Raw genomic sequence first — 16,804 nt, 5'->3', positions numbered from 1 at the left:
CCAGCATTCAGTAGGTGTTCTGTAGGAGTTGTTCCACGTGCAGCTGTGACATGACTCTTTTTGAATTATGGTTTTCTCAGGGTATATGCCCAGTAGTGGGATTGCTGGGTTGTATGGTGTTTCTTTTTTTAGTTTTTTAAGGAACCAAGTCAGAAAGAGAAAAACAAATACCATATGCTAACACATATATATGGAATCTAAAAAAAAAAAATATGTTCTGAAGAACCTTAGGGCAGGACGTGGAGAATGGACTTGAGGACAGGGGGAGGGGAAAGGGTAAGCTGAGATGAAGTGAGAGAGTGGCATGGACTTATGTATACTACCAAATATAAAATAGATAGCTAGTGGGAAGCAGCCGCATAGCACAGGGAGATCAGCTAGATGCCTTGTGACCACCTAAAGGGGTGGGATAAGGAGGGAGGGAGGGAGAAGCAAGAGGGAAGAGATATGGGGATATGTGTATATGTATAGCTGATTCACTTTGTTCTAAAGCAGAAACTAACACACCATTGTAAAGCAGTTATACTCCAATAAAGATGTTTAAAAAAAAAGCTCATTTACCTACCATTCTCCAATGACGAAAATCTGTTATATTTGTTCTTAAATATATAGTGTGATTTGTTGTTGTTGTTGTTGGTTTTTAACTGACACAGTGATGATCAGTAAAAAGAGCACTGAATTTAGAGTGAGAATTTGGGGTTTAATTTTCACTTCTATAATTTATTAGTCATATGACCAGAGGCAAATCATTTAATTCTTTATAAGTCTCAATTTCTTTATTGAAAATATGAAAAATAAAGCTCCCTTGTCTACCTCATGAGGTTGTTATGAGAATCAAAAGAAATAATAGATATGAACACCCTTGTTAATCTGCCAAATGCTCTTTAGCTATAAAAAGGAATTTTTTTTTCTTCTTCAGCCTGCATATCCAGAAGGATCAATCTGTATTGGTTAAAGTTAAGCTGTTGGAAATTTTCAAAGAATTGTTGTAGAAACCTAAGGAGAAGAGAGATATTTCAAGTCAAGGGCACAACCAAAATAAAACAACCCTGCAAAACACCCTTATTTACAGCAATGCATTAAGCAGGCTCAAGGTCATTCATATTTCCTTCTGGATGGTCTTTTTTATTCCTCTAATCTCCAATTCATCTATTTTGCTTTGAGTTTAAAACATGTCTGAGTAGTAGAGCTGCCCCTAAGGGATGGTGGTTATTACGCCAGGTCTCAGGATTTGTGTGTGTGTGGTGGAGAGCTCACGCTAGAAACTAGGAAGTGACTAAGAGTGGCAGACTATAGAGGAGAAGATGATGACTCTCTTAGATGATATTTAAACAAACAAACAAAAAATAGAGGCCTAAGTCCAGTCCATAAACTTTCACACTAAAGTGAATGGACTGAAAGAGACATAAGGATAAAGATGGTTCCTGCCTTGCTAATAATTGTCTTAATGAGTGGCACATTGTGAATGTTTTATAAATATTTGTTCACTGACCTTCATCTTATAACAAAGGGAAGGGCTTTCCAACTCTAACTAACCCTCCCACAAAGCCTTCTAAATTTTTACATTTTTTTGTGTCTTCTTTTCTGTTTAATGACTAATTTAATCTAAATATAAATGTCTGAGGAAGAGCAAGGGGTAAAGCACAAGTATTGTCCTAGTGTTCCCAATCAAAATGGTTTTATACAAATGCCGTTGACCTGTTCCATTTCTGACCTGGGCCAGTTCACCTTCCCCTAGGCAATCAGGTCTTCCCCTACTCCTGGGAGGTAACCATAGTGATACCAAATTTAGTGTGGACTACAACCCAGTTCTCCCTCCTACCCCTCCTTGTTACTTGAATGAGACCTCAATAGGTTTCCAATCTGTGCACTTTCCCTCTGACATGGGACACTACACCCAGGAAAGGTCTTTCCTGGCATTGACGGACAGAAGTTGCTGAAACTGGAAAACCTGACTCTTGATCAGTGATGCTTTCAGAGAAAGATCATGATCAAAAGAGGGAAATGTAAAAACTAATAAGTAGAAACATCAATTAAAATAGAGTTGGGAGGTTAGAAAGGGGTGCTCTCAAGCCCTATGATGATAGCAGAGCCTAACAGGAAAAAGAAAGCCTCCCTCTTCTTGTCTGGTAAGAGCTCAGCCAGTGAGGGACTGTAACAACTCATCTAAAGAAAGGCACTATTCTTTGAATTCTCAATTCCTCCAATGGACTTTTTGTTTAACACAGCCATCCCAACTTCCTTTTCCCCTCTTTAAAAAGGTTCTCCTTTGCTTGCTGTGTGGGGACTTGCATGTGGCTTGCCATGCTTGCAGACCCCAAATTGCAATTATTTGCTAATCCCAAATAAGCCCACTTTTGCTGGATAAATAACTGACCGTCTATTTGTTTAAGATCAACATTACAAAACAGTGCCTCCTCTGGCCTGGTGAATTTTAAAAGGGTGCCCCTTTTAGGCTGACTTCCATTCTGACGTTGCAAGTCTTAACAAGAGGTGCACAAGTTGCATTTCAGCACCCATTTTATTCCTTGCCTGGGTACATAGGTACAATGTGGAAACTGCACAATAATATGCACCATCACTACTCCCAATATTATCACTCTCTTAGAGATAGTCCATACTGTTCTAGAAACAGCTCTGATAACTACTAATTACTGCTAATAGTTTAATTTTCTTCTTTATTAGTAATTTTGTGATCTTGTGGTTTGGCCTGCATAAAAAAAGTATTGAAAATTTACTCTTTACTCTTTATTCCCTTTTGGGAAGAGTCATGTTCTTAAAACCTCCATCTTTCTCAAGGCAATTTGCACACTGTATTAGAAGGTATATTTTATATTAACCTCTCTGCAACTGTGCAGAAAGTTCAAGTACAGTTGTAATCAATGATAGGTTGTTTTATAACACAGACATAGAGGAAGGCATAATTAATGTCTCCTGAAAATAGAAAACTTCGTTCTTTTTCTTTAAGACCAATCGTTAAGAATTCAAGAAGCAGAATATTTCTTTGCTCAGCAATTTAGAGATTTTTAAGGGATGTAAATGACTATAGTTGGCCATTCCTAAACATGTTATTAGTTGTACAGATCTCCAAATTTCAATAGGATGCTAATTTGAATAAAGAAAAATATGTGAGAGTTTCTTTAGTATGGTTTCATTATTTTAGCTTTTCTAGTATGTAGCTCAGGCTTCTTTAACTGTATAGAAGTCCAGAGCAACGCCATTAGTAGCTCTACTTTACTCCTGACTGACTATATTGCAACTGGAATTTTATTTCTTTTCAGGTGCAACAATCTCAGATATTCTACAGGAGAGTGACCAGGTTGGCTTTGAGTTTGGTTATGAAGTCAAATGTGGAATTGTTGGAAATTGCTATGGCTGTTTGACGTGCTTTTTAGGGATGAAAATTTGAGTTCTGGATGGAGAGAGGGGCCATGCTTATTGGATTCAAGTATTTACAGGGATTTTACATACACAATGGAGAATTCCTCTGTGTCAGTTAAGAGGTCAAAATTTGGATTGATATGTAGACGTTATAAAAAGTCTGAATTTAATTCTTTAGAATGCTTGAAGGATGTCACAATTGAATAGACTGTCTTTTTAAGGAGAGATCACTAGAAGTGTCCAAGTAGAATCTGGAGGACTATATGCCAGTGATATTTGAAAGGATCTTTGTTGGCTTAAAATTTGATCTGGTGTTGTTTAAAGTGTCTTTCTAGTCTGAGGCTCCATACCAAAATTGACCCAGTGGATTTTGTCCATAGGATTAGTATTTTTAGAATAAGATATCACTATCAACAAGCATATTTGAGTGACTATTGTATATAGAGTACTGTATTCATTCTTAAAATTAGATATATGGTCACAACAATTTTTTGATTAGATATTGGTGAAAGATAAAACCTCCAGCCCTTAAGATAAAATGTGAGAAAGACTGCTTTCTAAAAATTGCATATTGTGATTCAATTTTGTTTCTGGGAAGTGTAAAAGCACACACACACACACAAAAGAAACTACTAACTCTGGGAATAGGTAACCTCAAGTAGCCACTTAGCATGTAATTGTTTGGTACAAAGGGTATAAGACAGTGAACACAAGATTCCTGGGTTCTATCCTGGCTCCTGAGTTCTTATGTAACTCTTGGACATTGGACAACTTACTTTCCTCATGATAAAAAATGTTCAGGGCTTCCCTGGTGGCACAGTGGTTGAGAATCTGCCTGCTAATGCAGGGGACACAGGTTCGAGCCCTGGTCTGGGAGGATCCCACACATTGAGAGCAACTAGGCCCATGAGACACAACTACTGAGACTGCGCATATGGAGACTGTGCTCCTCAACAAGAGAGGCCGTGATAGTGAGAGGCCCGTGCACCACAATGAAGAGTGGTCCCCACTTTCCACAACTAGAGAAAGCCCTCGCACAGAAACGAAGACCCAATACAGCAAAAATAAGTAAATTAATTAATAAACACCTACCCTCAACATCTTCTTAAAAAAAAGTTCAATGATATTCAGTCTTAAAATATTTCTGTGCTACCGTTAGGCTTTGGAGTGCTATGGAGACTCAAGAATATCCAAACTCTACCACACCAATCACCCTTTCCCCACTGTGAGGTCACTGAAAGAGAAATCACATGAGAAACAATGGTAAATGAGAAAGTAAAGTGTGACTGTATTATTAACTGGGTTTGTAAAAACCTAGTACTGAGATTAGTGTAAAAATGATTGGAAAAAAAGTTTAGACTGGGAACTTAACAGGGGTCTTTTCCTGAGCCCAAATCAGTCAGATCAGCCACCAACTGGCTGCATAGTATAGCATACTGAAAAGATGTGCTTGAGAAGAGGTGAGCAGGCATCAGTGGACCATGCCTTTTGACACTCTTAAGTTCATGGAAGGAGGAGGTAAAAAAGGTCCAGAGAGAGAAAGACAGAGACACCAACATTAATGATATTTTCACATATAGTTGTCCCACCCACTAGCAACAGGTGACCCAATTATTTTCCTAGAATCTGATCCATCAGTTGGTGCCATTCCTATTTGTGGATTGTTGTTATGTGTGTTATGTGTGTGTATGCGTGTTGCTTTAGATAGACTTTTACTGTGACTTTAGAGGCCTACATCTTCCTTAGAAGCCTACATCTATTGTCATCAAACATGGTTTTAGGGTCTGCACTAGGCACAAGTTGTTCTGCTCTAACATAGAATCCTTTCTAATTTTCTGAAAACCCCAGACAGGTATTGATTCATGAACAACCAACTCAGTCTGGGGCCACTGCTGTGGTACTAAGGGTGTGGCGTAGTCACTTCTTATTCTATGGTGAAGGAACTAAAATTTTCAAGGCTATGGAAGACTTCAATGTAAGAAAATAACTTAAAGTGTAGGCTTTTTATATATGCAAAGACCAAGGCTGATACAGATCAATGAAGTCCTTAAAATTATGAAGATTATTAATGAGTAACAGCAAATCACAGAACAATGAAACTATGTAGAGTCATTACTTAAAACTTTAATACAGAGTTTCTCCAAGTGTGAGCTGAGGGCCACTATATCACAATCACTTGAGTAAATGACAAGGTTAAATGAAAGCAAAAAAGCAAAACAAACAAACAAACAACAAAACCCCAAACAAACCAAAACCCCAAGTCTCAGGTTTCTAGAATCTCTGGCTATGAGGCCTAAGAACTTGCATTTTAAACAACTCCCTCCCCAATTACGCTTATGCAATTTTAACTTTGAGAACCATTGTTTTAAATAGGTAGTTTAGAATCAGTAAAATAAGGCACTATTCTATAATCTAGTATTATGGAAAACATACTGATCTGGGTAGGAGGAGACCTAGGGTCTAGTTCTAGATTTGTCTTTTATCATCTGTGAGATCTTGGCTAAGTGATGTCATCTCTATGAGCCCAATTTTCCTTCTTTTTACAGTGAGAAATTTGATCCAGAGAAACTCTAAGGTCTTCAGCCCTAACATTGTGTGAATCTACACAGAGGACATTAAATTAATTGAACTTGTTCCGGGAGGTCCTAGAACCTAGCACCCAGCACAATTCCTGGCACATAATATGGATTCAATATCAATTATGTGAATGAAATCAGAAAATATAAACATGTTCAAACTGGATTGAATATGTTCTCAGGTGACAGATATGTAATGAACAATGCCTTAATGAAAGCTAGGAAAATATTTGGGAGCTATCTTTAAACCCATGAAGACAAATCATGTATTTTTCCCCACATCATTTTTGGTGGCCATCAGGGATGAATTCTTGGCTGGATCCAATCAACTCAAACTTACCCTCTTACACAAAGCTTATTTTAACAACTACCCCTGATTTAAGTCCCCTCCAAACAACTCCTCACCAACCTCTTAGTAACCACACCACGACATTTAACACTCAATTGTAAGTTGCCTTGTATGTTGAATTTTATCTGTTTCAGCATAATTTTTTAAAGTACACCAAGCTCCTGGAAGCCAGTGAAAATACTCCTTTCCATATGGCCCCCAGAGCCTATATAATGTTGAATATATAGGCAATCAATGAGTATTAATAGATGGTAATCTTTTTTCTGTATTGCTTTGTAAGTTGTAAAGTGCTTTTAAAACTAATTCATGATTTTCACAACCACTGTGAGAGGCAATCAGAACACATATTATTTCCATTTCATAGATGAAGAAATTGAGACTTAAAGAATTTACAGCTTGAGCAAAATCACATCACCAGTGATCTTTCTTTTCTACCACACTACAATGTATCTTACTGGAGAAAAGAGAAGCTGGGGCATAGGTTTTAAGATCCAGGAAGTTTCTATCTCAAGAATTTCAGCCCCTTCTACTAAAAATGTTGGTACTAGAAAAATACCAAAAAGAGTGGGGAGATAAAAGCCCAGAATATTATGAGTTTCAAATTAGAATGAGGAGGAACATAAATTATTGGATAAGTAGCTTTATTACATTTTGACCTTGATATTGTTTTGGTTCTAAGGTTTTCTAAATTCCTTTACTTAGGCTTTTTTTGTTTTTCCTTCCTGGTTTCCAGCAAACATTTGTATCCAAATGGGTCAATGTATCTTATCCTAGTGAACCTGAGGTCTCTTTCTTCTTACATCTGAAATTTTGTTATTGCTGTTGTTGCCAGTTTTCCAGTTAAGATATGTGTTAATGCTTTAAAAATGAAATGAATAAAAAATTTATAAGGTCATATAATAAAATAAATCCATTGAAATATTTATCTAATTTCTCCAGCACCTATATTAATAGATTTAGTAAAAGAACCTTACATCTAGTAACTAGGCTTAGGGAAGGTAAACAGCCCTTTCCTCTGACCCAGTGTGCCAGTGAAGATACAGGTTGTACAATCCTTGACACATGGGTGAACTAAGTATTTTCAAATGGCATTTGATTAGAAAGAATAACCCTTCCTTAGAAAGCAAAATGTGTGCCTATGAATAGACTGGAAGGAAACCTGCCTGTAAATATAGAACATGTAGTTAGAAAAACCATAATGTGTTTTCAAGTGATAAATAACATGTGCTTGAACAAAACAAGTTAATATATTCCAGAACCAGTAATAACTGGCTAGAATTCACTTTTTATTTTCTATTGCTCTAAAAAATTCCCTTGTGCCAGCTTGTGGTCTAAGTCCTGCACCTACCCCAATCCTTGGTAACCACTGATTTGATTTCTGTTTCTCTAGTTTTTTCTTTCCCAGAATTTCATATAAATGGAATAATACAGTATGTAGCATTTTGCGTCTGGTTTCTTTTTACTTAGCATAATGTCTTTGAGGTTCATCCACGTTGTTGCATGTATCAGTGATTTGTTCCTTGATTCACTTGATTAGAAATTGAAGACAAACCACAAAAAAGCAAGTAATCTAAAATTTCTGCAGATAATTTCAAAAATTTGTCAGAAATTCACCTGCATACACATACACATTAAGCTGGAGACCAGCACTTGGTGTATAAACAGTCAAATGAATGTTTAAAGAAATATCATTTTCCACAACGAGTTTGGCTCATGTAAGATTATAAAACGGTACACATACAGATAACAGATCAATGAAAGTGGATGAAATATGTTATATGATAACAATATTTTATTCAATGCAAGGTAAGTCTGATTTGCCCCAGTTCCCACAGCAGCTCTTTCATAGAGAGGAAGAGCTATTAACTCTTTAAGGCAGTAAGAAGAATACTGAGGGTACTACCAATCAACTGTGCCATCCTTTGAATGTGACAACCCTGCTAGTAAGAAACCAAATATAGGTGAAATTGTTTTGAACTGTGTTTTGATTCACCTAGATGTTTGTTTTGAGTCATTTTTGTACAGGGTAAAATTGGTAGTTGGGTATTATATTTGGATCCCCTCAATTTCCTTTCTGTAAGTAATAATAATAGCATTGGCTAACATTTACTGAGCACTTACTGTGTGCTAGGCACTGTGCTAAGCACTTTATTGTAGATTATCATATTCCTCACAACAATGCCATGAGACAGGTATTATCATTATTCACATTTTGCAAAGAAACTTAAACACAGAGAGTTCAAATAACTTCTCCAAGATCACAGAGCCAGTAAATATAAAACTCAGATTTGATCCCATATCTTAACTCCTACAATATTCTATCCCAACTCCTGCACTATAATACTCTACCTACATTTAACCTTCTATAATTTAGAGCCTAGTATTCCCTCTTTCCTGCCCACCAGACACTTAGTGTCCTCCATTGTTATACCTCTCTCAAGACTTCTAGAGGTTCTAGTGGTATTTATCCCTCTCTGGTTTTAATTACCCACCCCCCCAGCTATCCTTCTATCAGTGTCCTGATCTTCTTCAACCAATGTTGTAAAGAATGCAGCTGATTATAAAAGAGGACATCGACAGTACAACAATAATAGTGGGGGACTTTAACACCTCACTTACACCAATGGACAGATCATCCAAAATGAAAATAAATAAGGAAAAAGAAGCTTTAAATGGCACAATAGACCAGATATATTTAATTGACATTTATAGGACATTGCATCCAAAAACAGCAGATTACACTTTCTTCTCAAGTGCACATGGAACATTCTCCAGGATAGATCACATATCAAGCCTCAGTAAATTTAAGAACATTGAAATCATATCAAGAATCTTTTCTGACCATAGCGCTATGAAATTAGAAATGAATTACAGGGGGAAAAAACGTAAAAAAACACAAACACATGGAGGCTAAACAATACATTACTAAATAGCCAAGAGATCACTGAAGAAATCAAAGAGGAAATTAAAAAAAAATACCTAGAGACAAATGACAATGAAAACACGATGATCCAAAACCTATAGAATGCAGCAAAAGCAGTTCTAAGAGGGAAGTTTATAGCTATACAAGCCTACCTCAAGAAACAAGAAAAATCTCAAGTAAAAAATCTAATCTTACAACTAAAGGAACTAGATAAAGATGAACAAATAAAAACAAAGTTAGCAGGAGGAAAGAAATCACAAAGATTTGAGCAGAAATAAAAGAAAGAGAAATAAAGAAAACATTAGCAAAGAACAATAAAACTAAAAGCTTGCTCTTTGAGAAGATAAACAAAATTGATAAACCATTAGCCAGACTCATCAAGAAAAAGAGGGAGAGGACTCAAATCAATACAATTAGAAATGAAAAAGGAGAAGTTACAAAAGACACCACAGAAATACAAACCATCATTAAGAGACTACTACAAGCAACTCTATGTCAATAAAATGGACAAGCTGGAAGAAATGGACAAATTCGTAGAGAGGTAAAACCTTCCAAGACTGAACCAGGAAGAAACAGAAAATATGAACAGAGGAATCACAAGGAACAAAATTGAAATGGTGATTAAAAATCTTCCAAAAGGGCTTCTGTGGTGGTGCAGTGTTTGGGAGTTCGTCTGCCAATGCAGGGGATACGAGTTTGTGCCCAACTCCAGGAGGATCCCACATGCCAAGGAGTGGCTGGGCCCGTGAGCCATGGCCACTGAGCCTGCGTGTTGGGAGCCTGTGCTCCACAATGGGAGAGGCCATGGCAGTGAGGGGCCTACATACCGAAAAAATAATAATAATAAATAAAATTAAAATTAAAATCTTCCAACAAACAGAAGTCTGGGACCAGATGGCTTCACAGGTGAATTCTATCAAATATTTAAAGAAGAGCTAATGTCCATCCTTCTCAAAATCTTCCAAGAAATGCAGAGGAAGGAGCACTCCCAAACTCATTCCATGAGGCCACCATCACCCTGATACCAAAACAAGCCAAAGATACTACAAAAAAAAGAAAATAACAGACCAATATCACTGATGAATATAGATTCAAAAATCCTCAACAAAATACTAGCAAACAGAATCCAACAACACATCAAAAGGATAATACACCATGACCAATTGGGAATTATCTCAGGGATGCAAGGATTCCTCAATATAGGCAAATCAATCAATGTGATACACCATATTAACAAATTGAAGAATAAAAACCATATGATCATTTCAATAGATTCAGAAAAAGGTTTTGAGAAAATTCAACACCCATTTATGATAAAAACTCTCCAAAAAGTGGGCATACAGGGAACCTACCTCAACATAATAAAGGCCATATACGACAAACCCACAGCACACATCATTCTCAATGGTGAAAAAGTAAAAGCATTTCCTCTAAGATCAGGAACAAGACAAGGATGTCCACTCTCACCACTATTATTCAACGTAGTTTTGGAAGACCTAGCCATGGAAATCAGAGAAGAAAAAGAAATAAAAGCAAAACAAATTGGAAAAGAAGAAGTAAAACTGTCACTGTTTGCAGATGACATGATACTATGCATAGAGAATCCTAAAAATGCCAGCAGAAAACTATTAGAGCTAATCAATGAATTTGGTAAAGTTGCAGGATACAAAATTAATGCACAGAAATATCTTTCATTCCTATACACTAATGATGAAAAATCTAAAAGAGAAATCATTGAAACACTCCCATTTACCATGGCAACAAAAGAATAAAACACCTAGGAACAAACGTACCTAGGGAAAAAAAAAGACCTGTATGCAGAAAACTATAAGACACAGATGAAAGAAATTAAAGATGATACCAACAGGTGGAGAGATAACCCATGTTCTTGGATTGGAAGAGTCAATATTGTGAAAATGACTATACTACCCTAAGCAATATACAGATTCAATGTAATCCCTAACAAACTACCAATGGCATTTTTTATGGAACTAGAACAAATCATCTTAAAAGTTGTATGGAGACACAAAAGACCCCGAATAGCCAAAGCATTTTTTAGGGAAAAACAAGGCGCTGGTGGAATCAGACTCACTGACTTCAGACTATACTACAAAGCTACAGTAATCAAGACAATATGGTACTGGCACAAAAACAGAAATATAGATCAATGGAACAAGATAGAAAACCCAGAGATAAAGCCACACACCTATGGTCAACTAATATATGACAAAGGAGGCAAAGGTATACAATAGAGAAAAGACAGTTTCTTCAATAAGTGGTGCTGGGAAAACTGGACAGCTACATGTAAAAGAATGATATTAGGGCTTCCCTGGTGGCGCAGTGGTTGAGAGTCTGCCTGCCGATGCAGGAGACATGGGTTCGTGCCCCGGTCTGGAAAGATCCCACATGCCGCGGAGCGGCTGGGCCCGTGAGCCATGGCTGCTGAGCCTGCGCGTCCAGAGCCTGTGCTCCGCAACGGGAGAGGCCACAGCAGTGAGAAGCCCACGTAATGCAAAAAAAAAAAAAAAAAAAAAAAAAGAAAAAAAAAAAGAATGATATTAGAACACTCCATAACACCATACACACAAAAAACCTCAAAATGGATTCGAGAACTAAATGTAAGACCGGACACTATAAATCTCCTATAGGAAAACATAGGAAGAACACTCTTTGACATAAATCACAGGAAGATCTTTTTGATCCACCTCCTAGAGTAATGGAAATACAAACAAAAATAAACAAATGGGACCTCATGAAACTTCAAAGCTTTTGTACAACAAAGGAAACCATAAACAAGATGAAAAGACAGCCCTCAGAATGGGAGAATATATTCACAAATGAATCAACATACAAAGGATTAATCTCCAAAATATATAAACAGCTCATGCAGCTCAATATTAGAGAAACAAAGAACCCAATCCAAAAATGGTCAGAAGACCTAAAAAGACATTTCTCCAAAGAAGACATACAGATGGCCAAGAAGCACATGAAAAGCTGCTCAACGTCACTTATTATTAGAGAAATGTAAATCAAAACTACAATGAGGTATCACCTCACAGCAGTTAGAATGGGCATCATCAGAAAATCTACAATCAACAAATGCTGGAGAGGGTGTGGAGAAAAGGGAACCCTCTTGCCTTGTTGGTGGGAATGTAAATTGATAGAGCCACTATGGAGAACAGTATAGAAGTTTCTTAAAAAGCTAAAATTAGAATCACCATATGATCCAGCAATCCCACTACTGGGCATATACCCTGAGAAAACCATAATTCAAAAAGACACATGCACCCCAATGTTCATTGCAGCACTATTTACAATAGCCAGGCCATGGAAGCAACCTAAATTCCCATCAACACTCAAATGGATAAAGAAGATGTGGTACATGTATACAATGGAATATTACTCAGCCATAAAAAGGAACGAAATTGAATCATTTTTTTGAGATGTGGATGTATCTAGAGACTGTCATACAGAGTGCAATAAGTCAGAAAGAGAAAAACAAATATCGTATATTAATGTATGCATGTGGAACCTAGAAAAATGGTACAGATGACCCAGTTTGCAGGGCAGAAGTTGAGACACAGATTTAGAGAACAAACGTAAAGACACCAAGGGGGGAAAACCGTGGTCAGGTGAGGATGGTGGTATGCTGAATTGGGCGATTGGGGCTGACATGTATACACTGATGTGTATAAAAGTGATGACTAATAAGAACCTGTAAGAAGGAAGAGATATGGGAACATATGTATATGTATAACTGATTCACTTTGTTATAAAGTAGAAACTAACACACCATTGTAATGCAATTATACTCCAATAAAGATGTTAAAAAAAAAAGAACCTGCAGTATAAAAAAACAATAAAAAAACTAATACTAAACTTTCTTGGGTTATTTGTATGGAAATATGTCAATATAAATGTTTTAGACATTACATGAAATTTCTAAAAATCTTATATGTTCTGGTATAATGTTATAAGTCATAATTCTAGGTATTACTTTAAAATGTATATCTCAGAAATAACTAAATTTCCTTGTCAATTACATCATTATGAACTTTCATCAAATCTTTAACCGTGGTCATTTTTAAGTCTTTTGTCATTTACAGACAGTTCTGTGTGTACTCTGATGCTTTTGCAAAAATGTTTCTATAAAAGGGTTTCATCTTCAAGTAATTCATGGAAAAGACTGACAAGTACAGGTTTCTGGTAACTGACTATACTGCTGATCTGAATGAATAAGCATTTTCAGAACTCTAATGGAAAACTGATGAATTCATAAAAGTGCTAACAAAAGATCAAGATAAAAAGAAAAATTAATTACAGGGGACTGAGTGAACTGATGAGGATGATTATAATTTTTGTGACTTTCTGTTTGAATAAAAAAAAAAAGAAAACACAAGGACTCCGAGGCAAAAAATACACAAATCAATTGTCACTTCAAAGTAAAGGAGCTGTTACAGTGGAGGATTACTGGACTGAATGTCAATATTATGACATAGTATGAGTGTGTTTTGTGTTTGGTAATTGCAATCATTGTTGCTTTTGTTGTGGTCATTCATTTACGATGCTTGGTGTCAGTTTATTTATCTCTTGTAAAAATGAAATACAGTGTGTGTGTATGAAAAAAAATCTTACAATTTTGGCCATCAATTATACCTCAATAAAGCTGAAAAGAAGAACAGGAGAATCTGGAAAAAAAAAGGAATGCAGGTGATTAGGCAAATGCTATTATGGTATGAATACTTTATAGATCCCCTTATCTTTGTCAAAGATGATCACATTTTATACCTAATTATTCCCAATAAATTACTACCAATAAACTTCCAGAAGAAGCATGGGAGGTGAGTAGGGACAAGAGAACCTTCCCAACATCCATTATTTTATACCATTTAAGCCATATATACTGTTGACTATATCCACCCACGTCTTCCCCCCGGGTGCTTTGTGACTACTGATAGACTGCAAGACAAGATTTGAACATGGTGACCCTGTAGCAGAAGGTTTTTCCCCTTTTGTATTAACTATCTGATCTGAATGGAGATCAAACCTGTGGCCTGGGTCTAAGAACTGTGCTAAATAGAGTTATTGATACCAGTTCTGATATTATTGAAGCACTGCATTGAATGGTCTCCTAACAGCTTGAAAGAATTAATAAGCCTCCCTACAGATGTAACTTTTAAATAGGGAGTAACCTGGGTACTGGGAAAGATTAGAGTTTCACATGGCCTAGATCACAGAGGAGGTACTTGATTATGATAGTCTTGATATACACTGTATCATGTCATAAAATTGAGATATAAATATTGATTGCTATTTCACAACAAAATCCAGAATTGGTAACATTTTCCAAACTTCCAAAACTGGCTGAAACAGAACACAGTAATAAAAAGAAACAATCTTACTCTTTAGAGAAAAATTGGAATTAAATTCCAACTGATTTCAAAAAGTTATTACTCCAAGTGCATATTGGTGTACACAGTATGCGACCTTTCATACCTAAAAAATGATTTTGTTTTATTTTTCGAGTTTAGAATAGTTTACTAGTATAGGTAATAAAAACATTACTTAGGTAGAAGTATCAAGGAGAAGTACCTTGTAACTTGCAACCAAAATATAGCTACTTTATTATTGTGAAAGTAGATTAGTAGCATCATTTGTTTTAAATCTAAGTTAAAAAGTATAATATTTATGTAAAGCAGCTACTTGTTAATTATCTAGAATAAATGTATTTTCATTAATAGAAGGTTTGATTTTTTCCTGTATAAATTAAAAAATAAAAATAAAAATCCCCTTTCGGTCCAAATGTAACTGAGACTAAAATATCTTTGTGACAAATGGTCACATGGGAAAAAGCTCTCAATACATTGTTAAGAGTAAAAGCAGGACACATAACTGCATAATCAGTATAATCTCACTATTGCTGAATATTATATATGTAATATGCATAAGAAATGACTTAAATATACTAAGATGAATTAAATATACTAAGATGATAGCAATTAATATTGGGGAGTGGGATTGTAAGTATTTTTGTTTTTTTTTCTTTATATTAGCTACATTTTCTAAAATGTCTGCAAAGAACATCTATTACTTTTATAATATGATATAAACAAGAAATATAAAAAACTAGTCTCAAAGAGTGTGAAAAACATAATTCAATTTTATGGACATACTCATACATTGACTTGTCTTTTAAATATATTTGTAATGATTCCCATTCATTTTTATAAAATCAAAGGATTTCACCACCTTAAGTCAATGATTTTGCAGATCTGAGAAAGACTTGGGTCATTTGAAGTGAATTTTGTCCTTCCAACATTCCTGAAAATGTATCAACTGGGAAGGAAAACTGCTGATGTGCTATTTGAAGCTCATCCCATGCCCTTCCACATTTGATAACATGAAACATTTTAATTGGCATAAGACTTTAACCAAAAAATTATGGGTGTATTTCACCCAAACTAAAAGCATGTTCAACGGGTGTCAAAACGAGAGCCAGAAGTTAGATGCAACCACTGACACTTAAAAAAATTATGTTGTAAAAATTGCATTCTTTGGTTATACTGTGGAGATTTACTTGCTGTTTTTAACATTTGAATCTGTTGTCTATTACTGAATCTTCACTCTATTCCACTGGTGTTGGAGTAATTCTTTGTTATGTAAAGCCAATTAAAGATGATACACATGTCAGCTTGGAAATCAACTAAATTTCCACTTAAGCACTCCATGTTCTCTATTTTCTGACTCCAAATACCTTATTATTCTCTGCATTTTTTGGTCTTTTTATCAGAACCTTATTTTGGGGAGGAAAACATTATCTGTAAAAGGGGAACAATGATTAAAACATGAAGACTCAGAAAAATAAACATTACAAGAAAGAGATGCCTTTATTAGTTGGAAATCATTTATTGCCTCTATAAAAGTTTAAATAAAAACACTACAAAATTTCACATTATACAGTCTGATGTGGTTTTAACATGGTACTATATTTCAGAGGTAGTGCCAGTAAAATGGGACACAAGATTACTAAAAGTAGTTAACAAGTTAATGCAAAATAAAATTTCAATGTGGAGAAATATATACTCAGTATACACTTTAATGGAACAATCATAATATATTTCCATGAAAATATCACTTTATTCTCTTTTATCCCTTAGTAAATCTGTTCTTAATAAAGGTTTGTTTTGGGCAATGGTATGTTGACTGTAGGCTCACAAGTTAGTAGGCTCCTTCATTATAACATCACAGAGCATAGCTTAGTGAAGAGCATGATACAGTGCTATCTGCCAAGGATAACACCAACTTCAAAGATAAACCCATTTATTCATAACTCCTACTGATAACTCCCTTAAAAGGCTAATCTATCACAATTTGGCATTTTTAGGATCTGAATGAAAATCTAATATTTAAAAAAAAAATAAACAATATTCCCTGTATACCATCACTGCAATATGGAGGAAGGACAGGAGTTAGAATTTTCAGAATTCTTAAATATGATCATAAGCTATCAGGCCAAGGTGAGGAAACTATTCTTGGAAATGGGCTGAATGCTCCCTCCTCCCTAAAAAGGGCAAC

This window comes from Mesoplodon bidens (genome assembly GCF_964165515.1).
Source record: "Mesoplodon bidens genome assembly, chromosome: X".
NCBI classification, from domain to species: Eukaryota; Metazoa; Chordata; class Mammalia; order Artiodactyla; family Ziphiidae; genus Mesoplodon; species Mesoplodon bidens.
Note: the sequence above shows the minus strand (reverse complement) of the source record.